Here is a 27,258-nt window from a genome sequence, read left to right as displayed (position 1 = left end):
GGGGGATTTCAATACGCAGCAAGATTTGGAAAATCAGGTTGGTGCTGGATTCCAAGAGAGAGAATTTATGGAATGCCTTCTAGATGGTCTTTTAGAGCAGCTCGTGGTTGAGCTCATTGGAGGAAAGGCTATTCTAGTTAGGGTAACAAACACAAAATGCTGGTGGAACACAACAGGCCAGGCAGCATCTATCTGGCTGGCTGCGTTCCACCTGCATTTTGAGTGCATTGCTTGAATTTCCAGCATCTGCAGATTTTCTCGTGTTCTGGTTAGGGTGTTGTGTAATGAACTGGATTTGATTGGGGGTGTAAGGTAAAGGAACCTTTAGGAGGAAGTAATCATGATATGATAGAATTCATCCTGCAATTTGAGAGAAGAAAACTAAAGTTAGATGTATCAGTATTACATTGGAGAAAAGTGAAATATAGAGGCAAGACAAAGAAGCTGGCCAAAGTTGATTGGAAGGGAATACTAGCAGGGATGATGACAGAACAGCAATGGCTGGAGCTTCTGGGAGAAATTCAGAAGGCACAGGATAGGTACATTGCTAATAATAAAAAGTATTCTAAATGAAGGATTGTGCAACCGTGGCTAACAAGGAAAGTCAAAGACAGCATAAAAACAAAAGAGAGGGTATAAAATAGAGCAAGAATTAATAGGAAGTTAGAGGATTGGAGAGCTTTTAAAACCAGAAGAAGGCAACTAAAAAGCCATATGGGGGAAAAGATGAAGTATGAAGGTGACCTAGCAAATAATATCAAGAGGTTTCCAATATTTTTTTTGTTTCAGATATATGTATAAAGAGTAAAAGAGAGACGAGCGTAGATATTGGATGACTGAAAACTGATGCTGGAAAGATACTAATGGGAGACAATGAGATGGTGAATGAACTGAATAAGTATTTTGCATCAGTCTTCACTGTTGAGGACACTAGCAGGATGCCAGAAGTTCATAAGTGGTGAATGGCAGGAGTGACTGCAGTTTCTATTACAGTGCTAGTGAGAAGGGGTTCAGGAAACAAAAAAGTTCTAAAGGTAGATAGTCATCTGTAGCAGATGGATCACACCCCAGGATTCTGAAGGAGGAGCTGAAGAGATCATGGAAGTATTAGGAATGATTTTTCAACAATCACTAGGTTCTGTCATAGTTCCAGAGGATTGGAAAATTGGAAACGTCGCTCCACTCTTCAAGAAGGGAGGGAGCCAGAAGAAAGGAAATTATAGGCCAGTTTGCTTGACCTCAGAGGTTGGGAAGCTGTGGGAGTGGATTGTTAAAGATGAGGTCTCAGGGTAATTGGAGGCTCATGATAAAATAGGCCAAAGTCAGCATGGGAAAACCTTGCCTGACAAATCTGTTCGAATTCTTTGAGGAAACAACAAACAGGGTAGACAAAGAAGAATCAGTGGATGTTATGTAATTGTATTTTCAGGAGGCCTTTGACAAGGTGCTGCACGTGAGGCTGTTTAACAGGATAAGAGCCCACGGTATTACAGGAAAGATACTAGCATGGAGAGAGGATTGGCTGGTTGGCAGGAGGGAAAGAGTGGGAATAAATAGAGCCTTTTCTGGTTGGCTACTGGTGACTAGTGGTGTTCCACAGGGGTCAGAGTTGGGACCGCTTCTTTTTACGTTATATGTCAATGATTTGGATGATGGAATTGACAGCCTTAAGGACAAATTTGTGGATGATGCAAAGATAGGTGGAGGGACAGATTGTGCTGAGGAAGCAGGGAGGCTGCAGAAAGACTTTGACAGATTAGGAGAATTGGCAAAAAAGTGGCAGATGGAACACAATGCCGGGAAGTATATGGTTATGCACTTTGGTAGAAGGAATAAAAGTGCAGACTATTTTCTAAATGGGGAGAACATTTAAAAATATGAGGTGTAGGATTCCTTAAAGATGAACATGCAGGTTGAGTCAGTGGTGAGGAAAGCAATTGCAATGTTAGCATTCGTTCTGAGAGGACTAGAATATAAAAGCAAAAATGTAATGCTGAGGCTTTATAAGATACTGGTGAGGCTTTACTTGAAGGTTTGTGAGCAGTTTTGAGTCCCTTGTCTAAGAAAGGATGTACTGACTTTGGAGAGAGTTCAAAGGAGGTTCACAAGAATGATTCCAGGAATGAACAACTCTGGTATGAGGAGCATTTGATGGGTCAGGGCCTGTACTCACAGGAATTTTGGAGAATGAGGAGGGAATCTCATTGGAATCTATAGAATGCCAGAAGATCTAGATAGAGTGGATGTGGAGAGGATGTTTCCTATAGTAGGTGAGTCTAGGAACAGAGAAAACAACCTCAAAATAGACGAAAACCCATTTAGAACAGAGATGAGGAGGAATTTCTTTAGCCAGAGGGTAGTGAATCTGTGGAATTCATTACCACAGGTGGCTGTTAAGGGCAGGATTTGGGCATATCTAAGCCGGAGGTTGATAGGTTCTTGATTAGTCAGGGCATGAATGATTACGGGAAGAAGGCAGGAGATTGGGGTTGAGAGGGAAAGTGGATCAGCCACGATGAAATGGCGGAGCAGGCAAGAGGGTTCGAAAGGTCTAATTCTGCTTCTATGTCTTCTGGTCTTATGATTTAAAGGGACCAGGTGCCCTGATGCTTCTTTTCTTTTCTTGTGTGGATCCAAGGGGATGGCTGGAGGCCGTGGAACAAAGATCCCCAGTTGAAATTAAGTCAGTGTCAGTCTGGAAAACAACGACCTTTTGTTCCTTAGTGGTCTGAGGGCTGAACACCTCCCTCAGACTGTCCTCCAAATTACTAGAGGGAGTTGTGAGGAATGTTTGAGGGGGGTATTCAGCCGAAGCAAAATGAGATTCCAGATCGCCAAACAACAGCATTGCCTTTTCCCAACAGACTTGAAGACAATGCTTGTGTTGGCCCTAGGTGGATGCACTGCTGCAAGGTTAGAGGCAGATACGTTAGAATGTGTGGATAATCTGCGACAGTCAATATCATGTCAGAATCTTGAGGAATAGATATATAGGTACACTGAGTAGCCATTTTAATAGGTACACCTTCTCATTAATGCAAATACCTAATCAGCCAATCATGTGGCAAGCAACTCAATTCATAAAAGCTGCAGATATGGTCAAGAGGTTCAGTTGTTCTTCAGACCAAACATCTGAATGGGGAAGAAATGTGATCTAAGTGAATTTGGCTTCGATTGCTGGTGCCAGAAGAGGTACCGATTATCTCAGAAACTGCTGATCTCCTGGGATTTTCATGCACAACAGTCTCTAGAGTTTACAGTGAATGGTGTGAAAAATAAATAACATCCAGTGTGCAGAAGTTCTGTGGGAAAAAACACCTTTTTAATGCGAGAGGTCAGAGGAGAATGGCCAGACTGGTTCAAGCTGACAGGAAGGCAACAGTAACTCAAGTACTGCATTACAACAGTGGTGTACCGATGAGCATCTCTGAATGCACAACACTTCAAACCTTGAAGTGGATGGGCTTTAGCAGCAGAATACCACACCGATTCCACTTGATTAAAGAGGGTAGGAGGCCAAATGGGAGGGGTGCTGGTGGATTGGGAATTCTGAGTCTGGGAGACGAGTTCCAAAGTCCGGAGTTCCTTGTATTCGGAGTAAGTACTTTTACAAAGTGAAAGGCTTTTAATAAAAACATTCAGAATATGCTTTGCCAATTTCTTCCCATTTTTATTCCCAAAGGTGTTGAATTTGACATGGATCAACATTCACAATTATCTGTCATCCCAAGAGAAAGACAGTGTGATGCTTGAGTTACTGGACCAGCAGACAAAGATCTGGAGCATTGATCTGGGGACGTGAAGCCGAATTCCATTATGGTAAATTCCAAATTAAATTTAAGTACTGTAACCAAATAAGTTTGGAACTTAAAAATAAAGTCTCAGTAAAAGGAACTAGTAATCCAATATATTAAAGCAAGAAAATCAGCTAATTGATGAACCTGAAATTTTACTCCAGAGGAAGACCCCAGGTTATAATTCAAAGTTCAAAACAAATTTATTATCAAAGTACATATATGTTACCACATACTATCTTAAAATCCATTTACTTGGAGGTAGTTACATGAAAAAGTGAAGTACAATAAAATTTTCAAAAAACTTCTATACAGACAACACTCGACAAACGATCAATGTGCAAAAGAAGACAACGCAAATTAAAAAAATTAATGCTGAGAAGATGAGTTGCAAAGAGTCCTTGAAAGTGCATCTGTAGGTCATAGAATCTGTTCAGAGATTCAAGGTTGCTTAATGTCATAAGTATGAAGGAGAACAAAATAATTGCTACTCCAGTGCAGCCCAGTTAAAAACTTTAATAATATAAAGAACACAATAATAAGAAAACACAATAAATACATAAGGTACTTACACACATAGATTGATTTTATGTCACTAAGCACAGGAGTGTCTGTACATAAGGAGACCCTGACAGGAAATGATAAAGCAGTGGTGGTGGGGTGTGCAGAGCAGTGGATAAGTTGGTGGAGGTGTTGATCAGCCTTACTACTTGGGGAAAGTAACTGGTTTTGAGTCTCATGGTCCTGGTGTAGATGCTGTATAGCTTCCTCCCTGATTAGAGTGAGACAGTCCATGAACAGGGTTGGTGGGCTCCTTTATGATGTTCCTGGCCCTTTTCCAGCACCTTTCTGTACATACATCCTTGATGGTGGGTAGTCTATTGCCGATGATGCATTGTGCCTTTTTGACTACCTATTCTAGAAGCTTCCTATTCATCACAATTCAGTTTCCGTACTATGCAGTAATGCAGCATGTTAGAATGCTGTCTACTGAACACCTGTTATGGATCAGAGGAATTCTAATTGAAGTTATCCATGTTGGTTTGGGGCTCTCGGTAGTTGAAGGATAATAACTGTTCCTGAAGCTGCTGGTGTGGGATCTGTACATTCTGCCCAAAGGTAGTACCCGGAAGAAGCATGGCCTGAATGGTCTGTTTTCTTGTGGCAGCAGTTCATGTAAATGTACTCAATGGAGGGGAGAGCTTTGCCTGCGATGGACAGGATTATATTCACCACTTTCCATGGCTTATTCTGCTCCTGGGCATTGGTGTTTCCATATCAGGCCATGATGCAACCACTTACGAAGCTCGGCACTGTATATCTATAGAAGTTTGTCATTCCACACAGATGTCTAAGAAAGTAAAAATGGGGGAAGCAACAGTGGCCACGCTTCTGGCACAGAGTCTGGCCCTGTGGCTCAGAAGGGTAAGGAAAGGAAGAGGATGGCAACAGCGACAGAGGGCTCTATTGTTAGGGGGTCAGACAGGCAATTCTGTGGATGCAGGAAAGAAACACGGGTGGTAGTTTGCCTCCCAGGTGCCAAGGTCCGGGATGCTTCTGGTCGCGTCCACGATATCTTGAAGTGGGAAGGAGAACAGTCAGAGGTCGTGGTACATATTAGTACCAATGACATAGGTAGGAAAAGGGAGGAGGTCCTGAAAGCAGACTACAGGCAGTTAGGAAGGAAGTTGAGAAGCAGGACCACAAAGGTAGTAATCTCAGGATGACTGCCTATGCCATATGACAGTGAGTATAGGAATAGAATGAGGTGGAGGATAAATGTGTGGCTGAGGGCTTGGAGCAGTGGGCAGGGATTCAGATTACTGGATCATTGGGATCTCTTTTGGGGCAGGTGTGACATGTACAAAAAGGACAGGTTGCACTTGAATCCCAGGGGGACCAATGTCCTGGCGGGGAGTTTTGCTAAGGCTATTGGGGAGAGTTTAAATTAGAATTGCTAGGGTGTGGGAACCGAACTGAAGAGATGGAAGAAGAGGCAGTTGGCTCACAAATAGAGAAAGCTTGTAGGTAGTGTGAGAGGGAGAATAGGCAGGTGATAGAGACAGGATGCGCTCAGACTGATGGTTTGAGATGTGTCTGTTTTAATGCAAGGAGTATCATGAACAAAGTGGATGAGCTTAGATCGTGGATCAGTACTTGGAGCTATGATGTTGTGGCCATTACACAGACTTGGATGGCTAAAAGGGCAGTAATGGTTACTTAGAGTGTCAGGATTTCGATGTTTCAGAAAGGTCAGAGAGGGAGGCAAAAGAGGTGTGGGTGTGGTACTGTTGATCAGAGATAGTGTCACAGCTGCAGAAAAGGAGGAAGTCATGGAGGGATTGTCTACGGAGTCTCTGTGGGTGGAAGTTAGGAACAGGAAGGGATCAATAACTCTACAGGGTGTTTTTTATAGACCACCCAATAGACATCGAGGAGCAGATAGGGAGACAGATTCTGGAAAGGTATAATAATAACAGGGTTTTCGTGGTGGGAGATTTTAATTTCGCAAATATCGATTGACATCTCCCTAGAGTGAGGGGTTTATATGGGGTGGAGTTTGTTAGGTGTGTTCAGGAAGGTTTCCTGACACAATATGTAGATAAGTCTACAAGAGGAGGGGCTAAACTTGAGCTGGTATTGGGAAATGAACCTGGTCAGGTGTCAGGTCTGTCAGTGGGAAAGCATTTTGGAGATAGTGATCACAATTCTGTCTCCTTTACCATAGCATTGGAGAGGGATAGGAACAGACAAATTAGGAAAGCATTTAATTGGAGTAAGGGAAAATATGAGGCTATCAGGCAGGAACTTGGAGGCATAAATTGGGAACAGATGTTCTCAGGGAAATGTATGGAAAAAATGTTGCAAATGTTCAAGGGATATTTGTGTGGAGTTCTGTATAGTTACGTTCTAATCAGACAGGGAAAGGATGGTAGGGTACAGGAACCATGGTGTACAAAGGCTGTTGTAAATCTAGTCAAGAAGAAAGGGAAAGTTTATGAAAGGTTCAAAAAACTAGGTAATGATAGAGAACTAGAAGATTATAAGGCTAGCAGGAAAGAGCTTAAGAATGAAATTAGGAGAGCCAGAAGGGGCCATGAGAAGGCCTTGGTGGACAGGATTAGGGAAAACCCCAAGGCATTCTACAAGTATGTGAAGAGCAAGAGAATAAGACATGAAAGAATAGGACCTATCAAATGTGACAGTGGGAAAGCATGTATGGAACTGGAGGAAATAGCAGAGGTACTTAATTAATACTTTGCTTCAGTATTCACTATGGAAAAGGATCTTGGTGATTATAGTGATGACTTGCAGCAGACTGAAAAGCTAGAGCATGTAGATATTAAGAAAGAGGATGCGCTGGAGCTTTTTGAAAGCATCTAGTTGGATAAGATAAGATAAGATAAGATGCACCCCAGGCTACTGTGGGATGCGAGGAAGGAGACTGCTGAGCCTCTGGCGATGATCTTTGCATCATCAATGGGGACAGGAGAGGTTCTGGAGGATTGGAGGGTTGCGGATGTTGTTCCTTTATTCAAAAAAGGGAGAAGAGATAGCCCAGGAAATTATAGGCCAGTGAATCTTACTTCAGTGATTGCTAAGTTGTTGGAGAATATTCTGAGAGGCAGGATTTATGAACATTTGGAGAGGTATAATATGATTAGGAGTAGTCAGCATGGCTTTGTCAAGGGCAGGTCATGGTTTATGAGCCTGATTGAATTTTTTGAGGATGTGATTAAACACATTGATGAAGGAAGAGCAGTAGACGTAGTGTATATGATTTCAGCAAGGCATTTGATAAGGTACCTCATGAAAGACTTATTAAGGAAGTAAGGAGGCATGGGATCCAAGGGGACATTGCTTTGTGGGCTGAAGGGCCTGTATTGTGCTGTTGGTTTTCTGTTTCTATAAACCGAACTGCTTGTGAGTCAGAAATGCACGAGAATATTGTGTGGGTGGATCACAGGGACAGCTATGACAGGAGAGTGACAAGCTCGGGAAGAGTGACCACCGACGGGCCTCACTGACTCAGCTCATCCCCCAGGACAGCTTGGCCTGTTCTGCCTCTCCAGTTGTTACTCTCAAGGGATTCTGCAGATGCCGGAAATCTTGAACAACACACACACAAAATACTGGAGGAACTCAGCAGATCAGGCAGCATCTGTAGAGGGAAATAAACATCAATGTTACTAGGGTCTAATCCCGAAGTTTCAAATGTTTACTTCCTTCTTTAGATGCTGCCTGACCCATTGAGTTCCTCCTGTATTTTGTGTATGTGTTTCCAACTGTTGCAGCACAGGTGGGTGTGTGTGTGGGGAGAGGGTGTGGCTGGGTGGTGTGGTGAATAGAATATACCCAGAAATATGCTGTTACTGCAGCAGCCAATCAATTCATTCCCAACTATCCAGCCAGTCTCCCAAATGCTCACTCGTATGCATGGGATATCCATAAGTCTGGTGTTCGTAATCTGGGAAGGACATGTCTTTCTCTCATGGTTGTAACTTGATTTGCTGTATTTTCCCAACATTATTTGCTGTTATTAAAGATTACCAATAAATGGAAAGTTTTGCTTTCAGAATCTGCTCCCTTCTGTGGACCAATCCACACATGACTACTGGCTCCAACATGTTTGATTCTTAACTGCCTCTTCAGATGGAAATTGGATTGGGTAACCGCAGGAAGCATTGGCAGTGATGATGACATTCTGTTAACAAATACAGAATTCCATGTAAGAGTCTGGTTTTCATTTACAACCTTGGGCAACTATAGGAATTTGTCAATTACTATATGCAGTAGGGGAATTGCTGGCAAAGACAGTATTCATTGTCCACCCTGAATTACCCTTTCATACTCTTTGACACTGTGGAAAGGGGTGAATTGCTCAGGATTTGAAAGCCACATTAGGAGATTTTTGACTGGCCAGGTCCTTGTAGGGGCTTATGTTTAATAAGAATATGACCTAGCAGAGGATTTAAATGGACACACATTAGTTCACACAAATCCAAAAAAGAAAATGAGTCATCAGCAGTCATTGGAAAATATACCTCCTTATTTTTGGACAGGATTTTGTTCTCTCTGCTACTTTTATCTTGTGTGAAAATCCTTTAAATAGTGTCAATCATGGTACAACAAATAAAATTTGTCTCTAAGTCCCACTACTCTGAAAAAATGTCAGTTTTGATTTGTGCACGGAATAACTAACTTTTACCAACAACAGAAACATTTGGAAAAGCTCTGTTGGTCAGGCAACATCCATAGAATGAGAAACAGTTTCAAATCTGCATCTCATCAGACTGAGAAAGTGAGAAACAAGTAATCTAGGTAGCAGAGAAGGTAGGGAAGAACAATGGGTGAAACAAAGGGAGCTTCTTTGAAAGGATAAAATAATGAGATAGTTAAGGGGTAAATTGAGATTATCAACCTGCGTTATATAAAATAAAAGCAGAAAATGCAGGAAATACTGGTCAGATCAGTCTGCATCTGTGGGAAGAAACGCAGATTTAACATTTCATGTTGGAAGATCTTTGACCTGAAGTGTTGACTCTGTTTCTTTTCTCTTCATGTACAGTGGTGCAGTACTGGCCGGAGCGTGTCCAGCACATCTTTAAGAAAAAAGCCGAAATAAACAAGCTAATTAATTGGGTGCTGCCCAGGGTGATTTGAGTACCTCAGAAACTGCTGATCTCCTGGGATTTTTACACACAACAGACTCTGGAGTTTACAAAGAATGGTGCCAAAAACAAAAAAAAATCCAGCAAGTGGCTGTTCTGTGAGCAAAAACATCTTGTTAAATCCACTCACTGGATTTTTTTTTGTTATTGGCGCCATTCTTTGTAAATTCCAAAGTCTGTTGTCTGTAAAAATCCCAGGAGATCAGCGGTTTCTGAGATACTCAAATCACCCTGGGCGGCATCTAATTAATTAGCTTGTTTATTTTGGCTTTTTTCCTTAACGATTGTAGGACGTGCTCCAGCTAGCACTGCACCCCTGTTCATATAGATGCAGCTTGACCTGCTGAGTATACCCAGCAAATTTTGGGCTGAATGAGTGCCCCACTCTTGACCTTTGGATTATTTTTCTTTGAAGGTTTCTTTCCAGTTTGCTATGCAAACCTTTCAATCAATATGATGCTCTTCCTTCTTGTTAGCACTAATCTTAAGTATTCCAAAGCACCTGCTGAACATTGCAGCACATTCTACACAAATGGTCCATGCTGATCCTCTACCAAGGCTTATGTTTAATTTCTTCGCCCTCAAGTTTGTTTCAACCATGTAAAAGCTTGAGTTTCTTGTTTGTGCATTCATTGGACAATATGATTGTGTGAATCCCTACCTGGCAGTTAATGTGAGAAAACATACTGACCAGAAGAATTGAATCTCATGAGGCTGCAAAATGTTATTGTAGAAATACATTGCATTCATTTTGATGGTATTTAGCTCTTAGATAAAAATAACAAGCTTCATCATCAGAAGCTTCCTGGTAGGATGAAATAATAACTAAACTATTAAACACTCAGTTGTTTAATGTGAAATCTTCTCAACTTCTATGAATTTATTAGTCTTCAATGAATCTGAGGTTCAATTATTTTCTTCTGAATGCATTACTTTACATGTTTGTTGTAATGTAGCTATACACTCAAAGTAATGCAATAAGTGGTTTCTAGTTAAGATAAATAAGCAAGACCAAGTGGAAATCCTAGCCAAGATATGACAAATTAACATTTGTAGGGCTGAAGTGATAAAACAATTCTTCAGCTTCTCTTAAAAATATTGTTGTCAAGTAGGAAAGAGCCTGAACCCTATGCAATCTAGTGTAGATCTTGAGAGTTCTCTCCTGAAATATCTGCCAAATTATTTCTAAATTAAACAGTTTTTGGATTCAATTTTAGTTTTCAAGTAAAACTACAGCAGAAAATTGATTCTTTTATTCTCAAAACAATAGTTTAGGGAAAAAGCTGATTAGAATCTATTTTGAACTTTCATGACATTGCTGTATTTCCAGGTGACCCACTTCCACACAGGTCGTAGACTCAGTTACCTTCATCATGGACACAACCCTACCTTCGTCATGGGCACAACCCTCCCTTCATCATGGGCACTACCCTCCCTTCACCATGGGCACTACCCTCCCTTCATCATTGGGCACTACCCTCCCTTCATCCTGGGCTCACCCTCCCTTCATCATAGGCACAACCCTCCCTTCATCATGGGCACTACCCTCCCTTCACTGAGGACATCTTCAGGAGGCGGTGCCTCGAGAAGGTGGCGGAACAGCTTATTTCATGTTATCGAAGTCAGTGATATTAAATCTGATTTTGATTCTGAATTTGTGCTTTCCTTCACTGGAATAAGGGCAGCTCACAAGGCACCCTCACTATCCAGGACATGCCCTCTTTTTGTTACAACTATATAGGGAGGAGGCACAGGATTCTGAAGACCAACACCTAACAATTCAAGAACAGCTTCTTCTCCGCTATCAGATCCATGAATTGTACTTGAACCCATAAACACTTTTATTCTCTTTTATTTATCTTCCTTTTTTTGTGATTTTCTGGTTTTGCATAAATTCCGCAAAACAGCAAATTTCATGTCATCTAAGTCAGTGATATTAAATCTGGTTCTGATTTTGATTCTGACTCTGTAGTTTCCTTCACTGGAATTAATGACAGCTCCTGCCGAGGTGTCACCTTCATAACTTGTAAGATCACCAATGGTCAATATTACTCTTCCAATGAAAAAGAATTTAAGAAGTAATTATATCACTCTTGTGTGATTCTGAGCATAATGCAAATAATGCAAGATGGAAATAGCAAAATACAGAAAGTGGTGAAGGCAGTGGGGTTACTTGTATTGATCTCTGTGCTAAGAGGCTAAAAAAAGAATAAGTTGATTGTAGGGTCCAATCATTCAACTGTTTCCATTTTCTTTATCAGTATCCTTTTATTATTTAATGAGTTCTATGGGGAATCACACATGCATAGATGTCAGAATTGGCTGTATTCTCCCAGAATTGACTCAATAATTAATATTCATTTTTTTCAGCGAGAGATTCTTTCCACAGCTTGAGAGTGAAGGGGAAATAAACCTAAGAACATGCGAAATGGCAGCAGGAATAAACTATGCATTAATGATCAAGGGAGAATTTCATTCTTCACAATGATATTGGGGGAATTTTCATTAACAAAGGAAAACTGCTTACTGACTTACTGCCCATGACGCCACTGGCATTTAGGGCAGCAATGCAGGTCCTCCTTTTCTGGTGGTGTTCAGGGTTTCCTTCATCATGTTAGCAGCTTCCTCTTTGGTTTTCACTATTGTCAATCATTCAAATCCCAAGTGGAGGCTGAGGAATACCATTGCACTTAGATGTAGAAGGATTCTTTATTTCTGTTTCTGTAACAATCTTGTTTTTACCAGTCAGGGTTGTTAGCCCTGAGCTGAAACCCAAACTTGGAGGACCAGTGGGCCACTATTAGTCTGGCCTCTACCCTTTGACTTATTTGGCATGGGTGACCCAACCAAGAGAGAAGGCATAAAGCACTGACTCCAGCCATCATGGTTGTCCAGGTCATTGAGGCACAGAAGCCTCCAAACACGACAAGGTTGTGATCCTCTTGGAGGCTTACAGGTATTGAATTATTTTTTAAAAATCCACCTTGTTCACAACGAGCTTTACGAATGAAAAGTAATGTCTTACCCACTCATCTTCATAAACAAACCCCTATCAATGGCAAAGTGACTGATATTTAAGTATCCACTAAAGTGGTTTGGCAAGCTGAACAATTATATCATATTGCAACAAAGAACAGTAAAATAAAGCCAGAGGACTATAAGGCATGAAGCTAAACAGCAAATGTTTCAAAGCCATATTGAGATAAGTCAACTCTTCAAACTAACATTCTGTAGTGTGGTATTGAAGCAAAATCCTGAAGTTCTCCATTACCATTCTTGATCTAATGGGAAGACAAATGCACCAATGTTAAAGGGCAGCGTTACAAATCAACAGAATGTAGTTTTGAGAGTTGGCAACATTCAATTAAATCAAGCAGACAGAGAGAAGACTCGCATTCATTTACATCTCAGTTGATAACTCAGTACTCTCCTAATCGGAAGAGCATTTTTTTTGTCTGCTTTCCAGAATGAAGGTCACCCCAACCTCAGACACTGAGTTGCATGTACATGAGGAGACAAAGCTCCATGTCATTGTTGACTCCTCTCATGAAGAATACGAGAGGTGAACCTCACATTGGGTAACAAAAAAGATGAAGATCTTCTCACCATCTATTCTATCAATGAAGACCCCAGTGAACAAGCAACATTTTCATATCTGAAACCACCTCTTGGCAAAGACAAAACCATCTGGAGACCTTTATAGTAAACATTAATAGACACTCTCTTATCCTCCATATTGTTGACCTTCTGAAACAATTCAATAGATTAGGCATGATCTAGTCTACAAAAAATCCACCTTAGATTTTTGATCAACAGACTGTTTAAGTCACTGTCTCTGATATTTTCTTACAGTTGGCAATAAGCTAACATGCCGGTTATTGAATCACAAACAAGAGAAAATCTGCAGATGCTGGAAATCCGAGTAACACACACAAAATGGTGGAGGAACTCAACAGGCCAGGCAGCATCTATGGAAAAAAGTACATTCTCTCTCCTTCATTGTCCAAATAGGGTTATATTTTATATTTCCAATTCAAAGACATAATTTGCCCATCTAAAGAACTCAAGACATTTTAACAACGCATCTGCAATTTCCTCATGTATTTCTTTAATATCCTTGAGAAGCCATTGAATCTTGAAGATTTGTTTACTTATATAGTTTAACATTTAACATTTTCTAAGTTATTCCTTTTAAATCATTTTAGCTGCTCATATCATTACTAATGTTTTTTCTTCTTTTTTTCTCAATAAAAGTTACTAAATATGATAATTTTCTTGCATGCGGTATATTCCAGGCTGTAACCATCTATAATAAGCAGATTTTCATTTTTGTCATTCTATCTTAATTTATATTATAGAATAGACATGTAAAAAAAGACAATCGGTTTAGAGCAAAAAACAGTTCATAGACAGCTGGAAGATAATTCTGGAACAATGTTTCCCTGAAGAAAGTAGTAATAGATTGTTTTTTATATCAGAATACTCACTACATTTCCAGTCACAAGTGGTTGAAGTGTCGGATTAGCTGTGCAAGCCCACAACATTCTTTAGCTGTTATTTGGCCTGCACGATACACAGCTACAGTCAAAGATTGTGACCTTGACTATGAAATGACTGCTTAAGGGCAATTTTTCCATCTGTAATTTGAACATAGAGAGTATTGATACATGAACAAGACTTCAATAATGAAGCATCTGTGCAGACATATAAAAAACAATTTAACATTTTTGTCAGAAAGTGTTACTGAACTGGTAAGTAGATTATCCTAACAGATGTGGTATCAAGCCATTAAAAACCAGGAAGCTTCTAGGAATTAAGAGTTATCTACTGAGTTAGTAGATCTCAGCCAAGAGTTTCTTTATTTATGAGGTATGGCTATCACAGGCGAGGTCAGAATTTATTTCCCATTCTGAAAACAAAGCTCTATAATTGGTTTCAACTCCTTTGCGGTTGTGAAGGGAAATATCAGTTCTTGCTCTTATTTTTAGCTTTCTGTAGGTGTGTGCAAGATTATCTGTGAGCAATCAGATGAGAATGGAAACGCGTCTGTTTTTACTACCTATGAGACTCGCATATTAATAAAAATCAATTAGCTGATAAGTAGGAGCAGTGGACGGTGTTTTTGTAAATATGCCCCAGGAATTATCCTCATCTCCTGAAGAAGGAAGGAAATAGGAGAAAACTGCTGGAAAAAGGATGTGTGATATCTCAATAAAGCACACAGTATTTCTCTTCCAGCACTATGAAGAGGCAAAGTAGAACAACTTCATCCAGTTCAGTGTTATTTATTTTACTTTGATGCAACAGCATTTTGAAAAAAAAATCATTTTCAAGATCACATACAAGGTAATTACTGTTAATACAAAAAGAGTTGAAGCCAGCAACTCTAAGCTGCAGCACAAGATGGTTGAACAAAGATATGCTCAAAAAGTGAGTCAAATCAATTTGCAAATTCATGGTTCCAAATACCACCAATATTTATCGGTAAGATTATGAAAGTCATAGAGCCTCAAATTTCATTTATTTGTTGCTGGACAAGATTTAGAAACACTTTAAAGTTAACATGATAAAAATGCATGAAAAATCAATTCAATCTTGACATGATGTAGTTCAATAAAAGATTTTTGTTTACAAATTATCACCTTGGAATGACTTATATTTTGCCCCTATTCCTCTCATCCACAGCATATTCTAATAGATTCTTGGCAGAAATGGCCTGTTTATAGCAACACTATCTTCAAATTATGTGTTTATAAAATCTAAAACTTATTTTCCATATCTAGTATATTGCGAAGAGCAGATACACAGCACAAAATGTTATTCCTAATTACATTCTAGTCCAAATACAAAGATTTCTATATTTGAAATATTATCATATTCATAAAATCTTATATGGCATTTCCATATTTATAAACCCTGTACAAATTCTTCTTTAGGTAAGTAACATTGCACCCTCTGACCCTTCCACTGCTTTGCCTAGTCCTTTCTTTTCCACTTTTCTCTATTTGCTGTGCAAGACTCAAATAAGCCATACAGATGATGACTTGCTGATTGATGTGAAATGTTAATTCTGCTTCTGTCCTCCCTGACCTGTTGGGTATTTTTGACCATCTGTGTTTTTATTACAAAAGCAGAAGACTGTTTTCCTAAGGCAAGAATGCAATATTAACTGAACATTTTGACAACAGAATGGGAAACTGAGAACCTGGTTAGTGGGAATTTGATGACGAGAGGAAGAAATAATTTAAAATAAAACACGTGAATTAAGTTTCAAAGCTGATTTTCATTAATTATGTAAAATTCTATTTAATGAAATGCATAAACAAGGTTAGACATAGATAACTGGAAAATACTGTAATTGAGATCATTATTACTATTTCTAATCATGATTATTCCAACAAATTCTGAGGCACTTTTTCTTGTTCTACCATCTGTAGGTTTGAAGTTATTCTACACTCTGCTGCCCTTGTTTGAGTTGACAATGTCTTGTTCAACCTTCACTCCTCTGCATGCTGATCTACATTATTGTAGCTTCATTAGGTTGACAACTGATTTTCAGTCTATTCTTCTTCTTCTCCTGGCCTGTTCTTTCTACATTCTTCATTGAACCAGGATTGATCTTTTTGGCATGATAGTAATGGCAGAGTCTAAGATTCATTCGGCATCAGGTTTAAGGGTTACAATTTTACTGCCACAGCACGTCTTAGAATGCTAGTTTTAATATCAAATTGCTGGAGCTATTCTGAGTTGACTCACTTAGCACAGAGTTAATGCCACGCAGTATGATTGAAGATGTTGCCAATGTGGAGAAAGTTCTTTGCCTCCCTCGACTCTGTAGTGAAAAAATGGTGGTCACTTTTACCAATACTGTTATCGACAAATACATCAGTGACAGGTAGATGAACGATGATGAGGTTAGGTAAGTTCTTTGCCTAAGAAAAAAAGAGAAAGAATGTTTCGCTGCAGATACCCATGTCTGAAGTAGCTGAGAAATTTGAGCGTGCATGCGTAAAAATCACTAAAAGCTAGTGAACATTTTCAAAGAATAATTAACAATGTTAGTAGAATATTGATATTTAAGAAACAGCAATTGACTTTCATTTAGAGTCATAGAATCACTGCAGCACAGAACCAGGCCCTTCAGCTCATCTGTGCCAAAACTATTATTCTGCCTAGTCCCATCAACTTGCACCTGGACCATAGCCCACTATGACCACACCCATCCATGTACTTATCGTTATTTCCTATAAATTTAGCAGAACTCATTAGAGATAACTCCCTTCTTCAGAAATACGAATTTTGGCTTATGAATCTGAACTTCAAAGGCTCAGGTCATAAGGAAGAATGAGATCACTGAACATGAAACAAAGGTAGGTGAAAGAACAGTTAACGTACAGGCTAATTGAATGACGATAGTTTTAACAGCCAACTCCCTGTCTTAGGCTCCAAAGTATCCACTGTTGTAATTATCCAAATGCTCACAAAGGCTGAAATGGAATGGAATTGTTCTGGGTATTCTCTATTTTGGAAATACAAAACCAGGATCTACGTCTGCTGCACTTGCATTCATCCACCAGGTAAATACTTCTATCCTTCTTTGTTGGAGATTAAAAAGTACAATCGCAATACCGTCAAGAGCATAAAATAGACTACTTTTATTTACAACCATATTGGTTAATAATTTATTTCAGAATATGATGAGGTGGTAAACAATTAAATACAATTCATCATCTTGATAAAATGAATCATTTTGAAGCATCCTTTTGTAATGAAACTATCAGCTGTACAATAATTGTGGCACAAATCGGTGTAATTCTGCACTGTTGTGTTCTGTAGCTCTACTTGATACATTCACAAATGAGGTAACATAGCCTTGATTGGCCTGCTCCCTGTCTACTTTTCAAAGGACTCTGACTCTCTGTCTCTGCTTTGCACCCATTACCTCCAAGGCTTCTCTTCTTGACAGATGAAAAGCGAGAAATAACGTTTTCCCTTGTCATGAAATAAAGTCCTTAATGTCATAATGCCTGCAGTCACATATCACCACTGATTCTCCTGTCAGTACCGTGAACATAGCTGCCCTTACTCCAACACAGCTGTTCCAGCCTGGCCCATCCCCCATCCAGCGCAGTAATAAGCCTTCGTGATTTTCATCATCTTGACTTTCAGTTCATCCTAGTTCTGGCAAAACAGGATTCCATAAATTTCTTCACCCACAATAAGAGTAATGAGCAAGCAATGAATTATGAAGTAGATGCAGAATAATGATAACATTTTAATGAGTTAGGTCTGACAAAAGTGGAAGCTTTGCTTGTTTGACTGACTTGGCACCATTCCCAAGAATTTCCTCAAATGCTATTCTTTCACTAGGGAATTGTCAAACATAATAAATGAAAAAGGTAATGATACTATGATGAGTCTTGCAACTAAATAAATACATATACTATTTTATAACACACACACACACACACACACACACACACACACACACACACACACACATTTCCTCTCAGATTTCAAAATGCAAAAATAATAAATTAATCGAAAATATTTTTCTTTTCAGCCTAGAGCAAATTTCTAGTCATGAATCATATAGGTTAATTTCTCATTTACCTCGTCCCCTCCCATAATGTATTTCTGCTGTCTTGGTGTAGACAACATGATAATTTGATTGAAAAAGAATGGAAACTCCCTGAGTCAGGTATTTATCTAGATGTTTCAGGCTTGGTTCCTTCTGGTCGATGTTTTCACAGCAAGCAGTTGTGAAATCTTGAGCTGTCAAGCGTGAAAGATTATGTCCTGTGACTACAATAAGGGTGTTTTAGCCTTTGCTGCTAATAAAAGGTTCCTAATTGCCCTCCAAACAGCCAGAAACAAAGCTAATTTTACACCACACAAGATAACACTCTGTAGGCACTAATTAAAGGCTTGAAAAGCTTTTATTTTCAAGATAATAAAACTGGCAAGGAGATAGCTAGTGTGGCTAGGGAACAGGAGTCAAGAGAAATCTGTCATTACCCTTAGAGTGAGATTCCTGATAGATGCACAAGCCAATTCATGTCTTAAATCCTTCAGATTGAAACAGACCTTGAAACTAAAATGGCAAGGACCAACACTCAGAATTAATTAAATAAATGTGATGACCATCACTTTTCCACTGTCTATTACAAAACATGAATGTAAAAGTGCACTAACTCCAAAACAAGAATTTTATAATAGGACAGATTTGCACTTGTTTAATTCCGGCATTCTCCCCATCACATTTTCCTCTCATCTATCGCCAAGAGAAAGGAAATTCTGATTCAAGAGATATGGCACATTAACAATATTTGATGAAAAGTAATGCTTATAAATGTCTGAAATTTAAAAGAGTATCAAGGAACAGACACGTGTTCACTCTCTTTGTGCTCCAGATTAATAGCGTAATAGAGCAAACTATTGTCGGCTTTCAGCTTCTATGTTTCCTTCAATTTTTCTCCTCTTGACGGCTATTGTCTGTGGTGGAGATGTTGTCGCAGCATTTTCCATTAAGGCTATTTGTATCTACGATTCAGTACTTTGGCAGCGGCAGGCCTGTGTTCTGTCTCTGCATCCTTAGGGATTTAATTTGCATGTCTGACATTACTAGTGACGCCGGGCTTTTCTTTCCATCATAATTGAATTTGAAAATTTAAACAATTCAAAAATTTATTGGTAATATGGCTATACAACTTGACCTGATTCATAATTTGTGGCAGCCTCACAATGCTAAACTCCTTGGGCCGTTTTTATAGGCTGAAAGCCCTCAGCAGACAGATTGTTTGTTCATCAGGACGTGGCACTAATCCAGAGGGATTTTGGTAGCTTTGTCATGTGAAAATGACAGCTCACATTTTCTATTGGTTGTTTCCAGTCCTACTCACATCCATCCTTGTCATGAGGACACCTGCTTGTGTATTTTAATACTTCAAATACACTTAAATTGACTCTCTCACTACTCTAATGGAGGGTTCTAACCAGTGTCTTACTACTGATTCGGAAATATTTAGGCATCTGTGATCAACCCATTTTGTGTGTGTGTGTGTGTGTGTGTGTATGTGTGTATATCTGTGAGCATGTATCTATGCTAGTCTGTTTCTCAGTGTGTGTGTGCGTATGTTTGTTTGTGAATGTATTATTGAGTGTATGCGTGTGCGAGTCTGTTTCGGTGTGTCTATCCACTTGTGTGTGAGAGACTGTGTTTGTGTGTGTGTGTGTGTGTGTGTGTGTGTGTGTGTGTGTGTGTGTGGTGGTGGGTGGCAAAGTAAGTATTCCAGGAAATGGGTTGTTTTGTGTCTTTTGATGCATGAAGCATTTGCACACACATTGTTTGGCTGTAATTCAAGAAGTGCCGCATTCTAAACATCAAACGAGTTTGAGTAACCATGTTATTTAAACATAGTGAAGTTCCCAATAATGAATGGGACAGGGAGAGAACAGAAGAAAGGCTCTGTAGTCAAAAAATTGAATTGCCGTGAGCAAGGGGGCTGCACATGAAAAGCAATAAGCCAATACGTCGAGCTAAGGCCACTCTGAGCTCAGGGGTGCTGTGCTTAATACTGCGAGAGGAATTATACTTTCCAGTGAACCAAACAACTAAATGTTCGCTGCAATTATGATTGTGTTTAAGAGAAAAAATAACATTATGTTGTTCTATTGGCCTGTCAGTTCAATTACATTTTGAAATTAATGTTCACAAAAAGTGTGAGATGTTGATTTAAGACTAATCTCTACCGGAATGCGCAAAATAATTGTGAAAATTAAAATTTCCTTTTTGTCTATAATCACAGATTTGCTTGACATGACATTTTATTTTAAATCAAACTGATTCCAATTATATATTTAATTAGTATGATTAGGCGTGGTTTCCTTTTCGGCGATTAGCCATTTATCTGATTCTTTCTTACCACATGCAGCATCTGAGAAGGAAAATTAGAAACATTATAAGTATATTAGGGCAAGCAAAGTTTTTTTTAACAAAGCATTCCTGGTCTGTGGCATTACTGGAATCTAATCTTGCAGATATGGAAGCTGACAAGGGACATCCAGTCAAGGCAAAGTGAGAAATATTAACTATTGATTACATTGATCTGGAAGGTTAAATGGCAAACTACTTTGGTTCGGTCGTGACCATTTCTCAAAAGCTGAGTACCAGCTTTTAAATGCAAAGAATTTCAGAATCAACATCAGAAACTACACATGGTTTGACTTCGGGGTAAACATTAAAATACACCAATTAGAACAAAGAATTAATTCAAAGGCTAGAGAGATGTGCTGTGGAAGAAAGCCTTTCATAGCCAGCCTTGTGGGAAGGAGCAGTCTGGGTAACTGCCAAATGACTGAAATCAACAATTTACAAAGCTCCACCAAGAATGTCACTTACTGTAAAAAGGCTCAGTTGATGGGGCAACCGAATAACAGTGGATATTACATTGGTGATAGCGTGTTACTGAAAAATCAATGTCCCAGTAGAAATAAAAATCGCGCAACTTTAATCATATATGGTACCTCTAATCTTAAAAAAAACAATGACAGTTAAGCAATAATTATCTATGAGATAGCTCACAACATAATGGAGTATTTTATCCATCTGGCTGCTAACATGAGTAATAATGTCAATGTAATATAGGCAACATTCAGCAAAATGTGGTTCTTTGTGTTTCCTGCAACATAAATAAGTCCGAGATTAAGATCTTTTTGATTAGTTTGTTTCTCCATATTTGCTTTTTTCAGTGCACTTGACTCCGGTTAATTGGGTCAGCCCATTATTTGGGCCAACTCTTAAAGAACAAAACTAACCGAGAAACGAGTCAGGATTCTCTTCATTTATTTAGGACACAGTGCCACTTAATTGGGACAGGAGACTGTTGCTGAACAGTTTCTAACTCGCGTCAGTCACATGCACTTGCTGTTAGGCACTACACCATGAATATAGTGAACAGTTCAAAAGTACACAGTTCAAAGTACGAGGGGTGATTGATAAGTTTGTGGCCTAAGATAGAAGGAGTCAATTTTAGCAAACCTAGCACATTTATTTTTCCTACATTTACACACTTAGTCCAGTGGTCGTGGAGCATACGGATCCCTTCTTTGTAGAAGTCAGCGTCTTGGACCTCCAGAAGTTGTCCACAGCAAGTTCGGGGCCTAAGGTAGAAGGAGGTGAGTTATTAACTTCAAACTTTCTGTATTTTCATTCAAAGAGTTGAACTGCATGTGCAGGTAACGACAGCTGTATAACCCATTTCCTTCTACCTTAGGCCACAAACTTATCAATCACCCCTGCTGTGGACCGCTTCTACAAAGAAGGGATCCGTATGCTCCACGACCGCTGGACTAAGTGTGTACATGTAGGAGGGGACTATGTTGAAAAATAAATGTGCTAGGTTTTCTAAAATTGACTCCTTCTACCTTAGGCTATGAACTTATCGATCACCCCTCATAAATTTTTTTATCAAAGTACATATATGTACATACATGTGGGTGCGTGGCCAAGTGGTTAAGGCATTCGACTACCGATTTGAAGGTCGTGAGTTCGAGCCCCAGCCGAGGCAATGTGTTGTGTCTTTGAGCAAGGCACTTAACCACACATTGCTCTGCGATGACACTGGTGCCAAGTTGTAAGGGTCCTAATGCCCTCCTCTTGGACAACATCAGTGGCGTGGAGAGGGGAGGCTTGCAGCATGGGCAACTGCCTGTCCTCCATACAATCATGCCTAGGCCTGCACCCTGGAGTGTGAAGGCTTTCCAGGCGCAGATCCGTGGTCTCGCAAGACTAACGGATGCCTTTATTATTATTTATATGACACCATATACAAACCTGAGATTCATTATCTTGCAAGCATTCAACATTAGTACAAGAAACACAATAGAATTAATGAAAGACCACATCTAACAGAACGGACAAACAACCAAAGTGCAAAAGACAACAAACTGAGCAAATACAAAGAGAAGGAGAAAAAAGAAATAATAAAAATAATAAACAGTTAGGGCTACACAGCAATATCTATGTAAACCTTCAGAAAGCCACAATACTAAACACCACTAGAATAGTCTGCAAGTTCCTAGCAATTGAGAAATGAGTGTGCTTGTCTATGCCCGTACCTCAGGTTTTACCAGCTTGAGCTGAGAAAAAATAAATGATAATAATAATAATTAAGTTAGCAGAACGGTGCTGCGCTTGAATTTGCAGGCTGTTCATGAGTTATGTTCACTTTTATTTTGGTAGCGGAGGAGGGGAAGAAGAGTGTCACAAAGCTGGGTCAGAGGTCAATCAGTTCCACCAAGAGTGGGAAGTTTATGAACCCCACCAACCAGACCTGAAAAGAGGCCAGGAAATGAGAATTGAAGAAGAACAAGAAGCAGTGAATGATGGTGTGAGCACCTGTGCTCAAGACGAAAGACCCCAAACAAATAACTAAAGACATGGAGAAACTGGATGAAACGGAACTCGAACCTGTTCAGCAACCCCAGGTTAATGAGAAAGTATTGAAAGGTAAGTGGAAGAAACTCCGAGGCACATTTGAGAGCATCCTGCATCTGTATGAGAATGAAAATATTGATTTTTATAAGGATCTACAGAAATTTGAGACAGAATATGAACATAAATGATCCCAACTTTGCCAGTTCTGTGATGATTACCCAGCATGCAGAGGTAGAGTGTATTCTGCTATCAGATATGCCTCAAACATTATGATTCAGGATATACTCCTTCTGGGAGCTCAGCCACCATCCATATTGAAAAAAATATCAGCTCATGAACCAGCCTCCAACCTGTTACACTCATGCACCTTCCTTTGTATGGGGTTCCATGGCTGCCATCCGGTTTGAAGCCACCCAGTCCTCCACCAGGTGCTCCACCACCACAGATGTTAACATTTTATGCCCAAAGGATGGGGCCTCCTCCAGGTTTACCTCTGAAGGGAAAGGATGACGATAATGTCTATGATCCTGAAACTGCTTTTCTGGAAATGCAGAAGGATGATGAGGAGGAAGACAGTGGGGATGATGATTACAATGATGGCATGGAGCAGGATCAGGATGAAAATGGTGATGATTCAAAAGATAAAGACAATGATGACAATGATGATTCATGGCACTGAGATGAAGATGATGAAAGGCTGGACAATCATAAACCAGGCTGTACTGTGTGGTTTGTAGATGTGCATGATGAACAGAATAAAAGAATGAAAAAAAAAATGAAGGAGTTGATTCCTCCGCAGGCCACTTTGCTTTGAATGACAGGGCAAGATTTCCTGGAAGAGGAGGAGAAGCCCAGTACTGAAGTGGCCACTGAAGAAAAGTTGGATATAGTGGAGCAGAATCATTAAAAAACAGACTAAGATTTGCATCTCTTGGCTCCCTTATTTTCCTTTCAATTAGTTTTTATGTTCTGGAGATAAGACAATCTATAATAACTGTCTGGATATTATAACACAGGATAAGCAAGCAAGAACAACTTAATAGATATAGCCATACCAAACACACATAACATGCAGAAATCAATAAGTAAAAGACACCAGAATTGTGCTGAATTAAACAGGAAATTGAAAGACTATGGAACATGAACATGGTATACATTGTCTCAGTAGTAATATCTGCAGCTGGTATCAACCCAAAGTCATTACACAACAGCATTAAACAATATTTATGTAAACCTCCATAAAGACAAAATACTAAACACCACAAGAACAGTCCGAAAGTTCCTAGTAATTGAGAAATGAATGTGTTTGGCTATGCCGGTACCTTAAGTTAACCAGCTTGAGCTGAGAAAAGAATATATAATAGTAATAAATAGTGAAAACATGAGATGCAGAATCCTTGAAACTGAGTCTATAGGTTGTGAGAACAGTTCAGTGATGGGACGAGTGAAGCTGACTAAAGTTATCCCCACTGGTTGAAGAGTCTGATGGTTGAAAGGTAATAATTGTTCCTGAACCTGATGGTTTGGGTCCTGTGGCTCCTGTGCCTTCTTCCTAATGGCAGCTACGAAAAGGGAGAATGGCCTGGGTAGTGGGGGTCCCTGATGATGGAGGAGCATGTAGGGTTGTGGAAGCAGGGTATCTGCAAAAGGACTTAGAGAGACTAAGAGAACAGGCCAAAGAAGTGACAGGTGGAATATAATGTAGCGAATATAGTGTATGGTCATGCACTTTGATAGAAAGAATAAAGGCATAGATTATTTCCTAAACGAAGAGAAAATTCAAAATCAGAGGTGCGAAGCAACTTCAGAATCAGAATCAGGTTTATTATCACCGGCATGTGACGTGAAATTTGATAACTTAGCAACAGCAGTTCAATGCAATACATAATCTAGCAAAGAAAATAAAATAATAAATAAAATTAAAAAATAATAATGAATAAGTAAATCAATTATGATATATGTATATTAAATAGATTAAAACATGTAAAAACAGAAATACTGCATATTAAAAAAAAAGTGAGGTAGTGTCCAAAGATTCAATGTCCATTTAGGAATCGGATGGCAGAGAGGGAGAAGCTGTTCCTGAAATGCTGCGTGTGTGACTTCAGGCTTCTGTACCTCCTACCTGATGGTAACAGTGAGAAAAGGGCATGCCCTGGGTGCTGGAGGTCCTTAATAATGGAAGATGCCTTTCTGACATACTGCTCCCTAAAGATGTCCTGGGTACTTTGTAGGTTAGTATGCAAGATGGAGCTGACTATATTTACAACCTTCTGCACCTGCTTTCGGTCCTGTGCAGTAGTACCCCCTCCCCCATACCAGACAGTGATGCAGCCTGTCAGAATGTTCTCCATGGTACAACTATGGAAGTTTTTGAGTATATTTGTTGACATGCCAAATCTTTTCAAACTCCTAATAAAGTATAGCCGCTGTCTTGCCTTCTTTATAACTACATCGATATGTTGGGACCAGGTTAGGTCCTCTGAGATCTTGACACCCAGGAACTTGAAGCTGCTCACTCTCTCCACTTCTGATCCCTTTATGAGGATTAGTTTGTATTCCTTCATCTTACCCTTCCTAAAGTCACAATCAGCTCTTTCGTCTTACTGACATTGAATGCCAGGTTGTTGCTGCAGCCCACTCCACTAATTGGCATATCTCATTCCTGTATGAGATTCTACCAACAATGGTTGTATCACCAGTAAATTGTGAGATTTAGTGAAGGATTTTCTGAAGGTTAACTTGCAGTTTGAGTCGGTGGTAAAGAAAGCAAATGCAATATTAGCATTCATTTTGAGAGGACTAGAATATAAGAGCAAGAATGCCATGATGAGGCTTTATAAAGCATTGGTCAGATGGTGCTTGGAGTATTGTGAGCAGTTTTTGGTCCATTATCTAAAAAAGGATGTGCTGTCTTTGGAGATGATCCAGAGGAGGTTCACAAGAATGTTTCCAGGAATGAAAAGGTTAACATATGTCGAGCTTTTGAAGACTCTGGGCCAGTACTTATTGGAGATTTAGAAGGATGAGGGTTACTCTTTAGTCAGAGAGTGGTGAATCTGTGAAAAGCATTGTTACAGATGGCTGTGGAGGCCAAGTCATTGAGTATATTTAAAAAAGAGGTTGATAGGTTCCTAATTTGTCAGAGTGTCAGAAGTTATGGGGAGATGGCCAGAAAATGGGATCGAGGGGGAAAATAAAGGGAAAATAAATCACTCATGGTGGAATGGCAAAGCAGAGTCAATGAGCCGAAAGGCCTAATTCTATTCCTATATTTTATGGTCTTATGCTGCTCTCCTGCAATAGCATTCCATGTTTATATGCTCAGGGGTGGTGGGGGGCTTTACCTGTGATTGCCAGGGCCACATCCACTACATTTTGTAGGCTTTTCCGTTCAAGGGCACTGATGTTTCCCAGCCATGATGCAACCTGTCAATACACTCTCCACACGCATCTATAGAAATTTATTAAGAGTTTTCGATGACATGTAGAATCTTAACAAACCTCTAAGAAAGTAGAGTCACTGCTGTGCTATCTTCATAATTTTTAAATAGTGTTGGCTGCATGTGTTTGTGTTCAAAAAGCAGTGACATTTTTTGTCACTGATACTTAGTGAAAAATAAGCAGTAATCAATTCAGAACTGCTCATTGTGTTTTCAAGCATTCCGACTTGGAGATGCCAGAAAGGCCAGGAATGAAAATATAATGATTTCACTGCTTTGACAAGTTAGGATCTGCAAAGAATTTGAAGGTATAGACAATCATCCTGAATGTTACAATGTAAATGAAGATTTAGAGGATGTAATCATCGAGAAGATTGTCATGGGTAGTCCATTTTCTATATTAGGTGTCTGTGCTGGATTTGTTCATTTACAGTCAATCAAAAGAACACAGCAGCAAACACTGGATTAATTCCTCTGTCGATAACTATTAGGAACTAGTACACAGTTTTGTAGTACTGTCATCGTATTGATAGTGCTCTAATTTGTTCTGTTTTTCATTTAAAGACATAATTTGTTACTCAGTTAAATAGTAGTTTGTCTTTTTGATGCCTTTTTAACTATTTCCATGAAACTTCAGCTAAGTGAGGCTACTGCTTAATTGGGTCCCAATGTGTCCCATTTAACCTGAACCCACTGTATTTAGTATTTGGTAAGGACGTATGCTTGAATTTTGGGTGAGAATAAGGATGTGCTCTGCACTTTAACAATAGATACCAGAAAGGAACATACTCAATGCTAGAAGATCAAAATAAAGAACTGATGGGGGTGGGTGGAGTGGAAAGTGATTTCCTTTATTCCAAACCTAAAGCTGACTGTGTAGTTTTTCTCAAATTAAAATAAATATTAACAGA

The 27,258-nt window shown here is 39.4% G+C and overlaps 1 pseudogene; it reads left to right on the top strand.

Moving 5' to 3' along the window:
• Positions 1-22,687: 22,687 nt before the first annotated feature.
• On the top strand, positions 22,688-23,811 carry LOC140211355 (WW domain-binding protein 11 pseudogene; annotated as a pseudogene).
• Positions 23,812-27,258: the final 3,447 nt, after the last annotated feature.

This window comes from Mobula birostris, chromosome 17 (genome assembly GCF_030028105.1).
Source record: "Mobula birostris isolate sMobBir1 chromosome 17, sMobBir1.hap1, whole genome shotgun sequence".
Lineage (NCBI taxonomy): Eukaryota > Metazoa > Chordata > Chondrichthyes > Myliobatiformes > Myliobatidae > Mobula > Mobula birostris.
The sequence above is the reverse complement of the archived record's forward strand: the minus strand, read 5'-3'. Positions and strand labels throughout refer to the sequence as shown.